Consider the following 3,468-nt stretch of genomic DNA (forward strand, 5'->3'; position numbering starts at 1 on the left):
GGCTCGGGAGCCCTTGGAGGGCCCTAGCCCCCTCCCCTGCCCGGCGAGCCCCCTCCTCAGCTCCTCCCCCGACATGTTATTGGCTGCTCTGAGCCCGGCCAGCGACTTTGATTCGTTGATTAACTTGTCACTTTCGAGGAAGAGGCGGGACCAGAGACGCAGACTTGGAAGACCAGGGGGAGGGGGGAAGACTGTGGAACACACACCCCCTCCCAACCACGCGCCTTGCCACCTACTTTCTCAGCGGTGTTGCCAGCCTGGTCAGCGTCGCGCCTCCCTGACCCAGTCTCTCTCGCGACGTTCCGACACCAAAACTCTTCTGATCCATCCAGTTAACTCTGTTCTTTACACCCGAGCCCCCCCCCAACCCCCAACCCCGGCTTTCCCCGCCATTTTCTACTCCCCAGTTGGGCCCCTTCGACCCCCTCCAGTCGCCCTGCTCTGCCTCCTCTCTCTCTTCTTCCTTATCCACTGAGTCCCCACTTCTCCTTGACACCTCTAACTTCCAAACCGCACCCCAGTTCTACAAACTCTCTCCCTCTGTACCTTACCATTGCATTGCCTCTCAGTACTCCTTTCCGCCCTCACCCTCCAGCGAGCCCTCTGGAGTCCTCCATAGGTAGCCCCAGCCCCACCTCCTTGCCTCTCCAACTCCCTTTTCAGGTTCCCACTGCTGAATGTCAGGTTTATGTCAAGTAAATGTGTAAAATTCAATCACACCCACTTTTTAAAACAGTAGAGAAATGGTATCTTTCAACCAGTGAAATAAGGAAGGAGAGGTACAAGGTCACCAAGGAAGGAGGAAAGCACCACAGCTGAATAACGGACAGTGTGTGCGTGTGTGTGTGTGTGTGTGTGTGTGCGCGCGCGCGCGCGCGCGCGCGCAAGTATATAATCTTCAAATGACCAATATTCTGGATGCAGCATTGGACAGGGGACACTGTAGCAGAAGTCTGTATCCCACCCGATATCCTACTCAGCTTTCTTCTGGGAAACCACTTCTTCTCTGCTGTCAGTCTACTTAGTTTGAATAGAGCTGGCCATAACCCCCACCGGCTCCAGAGACATGGGATCCAGACCCGGCCAACCAGTTTATTCTGTTTTCCTGGGCACAACGGTTGGTTCAGGAAAAGCATGTGTTCTAACGTAGCCCAGTGAGAACCAACCCTGTGACAATTGTTGCAACTCTCAAGAAAGAGATTTTCTACAGGAGTTGCCAAACTGGTGGGAAGTGAGCCAGTCAATGGGGCTCAGCCTGCCACCAAGAAAGGAGAGGATTTATGAGATGAAAGCCAATACAGAGAGGAAAGCAGACATGAAAGTTTGTGAAGACATTCTTGACATCAGCACGCAAGTGTCTGGATTCAGCCATACCTGAACTCCAACTTAAGTCTTAGAACCTTTATGGTTTTTTAAAATAGTTGCTGTTATTTATTTATTTATTTTTATTTATTCATTTTTAGAGAGGAGAGAGAGAGAAGAGAGAGAGAGAGAGAAAGAGAGAGAGAGAGAAGGGGGGAGGAGCTGGAAGCATCAACTCCCATATGTGCCTGACTAGGCAAGCCCAGGGTTTCGAACCGGCGACCTCAGTATTTCCAGGTCGACGCTTTATCCACTGCGCTACCACAGGTTAGGCTAGTTGCTGTTATTATTAAATATAGCTCTATTTATTTACTGTGTGCTTAGATTAGTTTGAGTTGATTTCAGTTGCTTGTACCCAAAAGAATAAAAAGATAAACAGAAAATATATCTCCCAAGCTTCTGTGTAGAGGTATGTGGAGTGTAGGCCCAAATTAGAAAGGGCTGCAGGGGAAGCAGTGCTATTCTGGGAAGCAGGGGCTATCCAGTCATGGCAGGTAGCCAACCTGAGGGATTTACAGTGCCCAAGGGTAGCTGGCACTTGTTAAACAAACATTAAAGCAGAACTAAAACACATATATATGAATGCACCAGACAGCTACGATCTGGGTTGGCATTAAAGTTCACCCAGAGGGAGGTGGGAGCACGGGAGGCTTGGGAACAAGAAGGTGACACCTGAGTTAGGTATGAATGAATTCCTCTGCCCACTCAGGCGGGAAAGAACAGGAAGCTCTCTAGTTTACAAAACAAACCACCCCAAGAAGATTAATCTTGCAGATGAACCTTTAATCTTATCAGGGCTCAATGGGGACACTGATTTCTGCTCTGCTTGGCATCAGCTGGAGCAGCTAAAAGGCTGTGGGCTGGATTGATCTGAAGTCTCCTACCTGACAATTGATGCTGCCTGTCAGCTAAGACCTCACTTGGAAGTGATGGCAGGATCATCTATATGTGACCTTTCCATGTGGCTGCTTGGGCTTCCTCACATCATGGTGACTGGGTCTCAGGGGAGAGAAAAAGGGAGCAAGGAGACAGGCATATGCTGTGTCTCCTTTGTGACCTAGTCTTGAAAGTCATGCAGTGTCACTTTCATCCTTTCGTAAAATGCAGTCAGTCACAAAATCCTGCTCAGCTTCTGTGCGGAGGGAAACAGACTCAAATTCCTGGTGGGGAGAGGCAAGCTTCCACAGGAAGAACAGATGTGACCGGAAATATTACTGTGGCCATTCTCGAGAAATATCTGCCACATACTTAATAACACTATCTTGAAACTCTGCATATGAGCAGCACCGTGAAGGTGGGCCTTTGGCCTCAGGATACTGAGGAGAAATGCTTGTTTTATTCACAGGGAAAGAGGGCTTAGCAACAAAAAAATGCAGAACTGTGTACACACCCACTTCTGTTTTATTTTTATTTTTACACACACATATTCTGTTAAGTTAGTGTTTTTGGTCACTGTGTCCTGTACATTTACATATATATATATATATATATATATACACACACACACACACATATACACACACACACACACACACACACTTTTTTTTTGAGAGACAGGAAGGGAGAGAAATGACAAACATCAACTCAGAGTTGAGTCATTTTAGTTGTTCATTGATTGCTTTCTCATATGTGCCTTCTCCAGGAGGCTATAGGGGAGTCAATGACCCCCTGCTCAAGCCAGCGACCTTGGGCTCAAGCCAGCGACCTTGGACTTCTAGCCAGCAACCATGGGGTCATGTCTATGATCCCATGCTCAAGCTGAATGAGCCCACGCTGAAGCCGGTGACCTCTGGGATTTGAACTTGGGTCCTCAGCGTCCCAGGTCAACACTCTAGCCACTGCACCACCACCAGTCAGGTGGCTTATATGTTTTACTTGCTGATGTTCACCTCTGTATGGCTCACCCTCCCACCTGCAGAAGGCTGGGGGAATGGCTCTAAATATTTCTACAGCTACCTCTTCTGATCTGATTTTATGTCTGCTCTCCCTTCCCCTGACTCTGTCTTCCCATAATACGGGTCTATAAAGCCAGCTGGCATTCCTGGACCACTGCCAGGGGCAGAAAATCCCTCCAAACTCAAACTGAGCCAACCTGGAATTAGGTGG

Source organism: Saccopteryx bilineata, chromosome 3 (assembly GCF_036850765.1).
Source record: "Saccopteryx bilineata isolate mSacBil1 chromosome 3, mSacBil1_pri_phased_curated, whole genome shotgun sequence".
NCBI lineage: Eukaryota > Metazoa > Chordata > Mammalia > Chiroptera > Emballonuridae > Saccopteryx > Saccopteryx bilineata.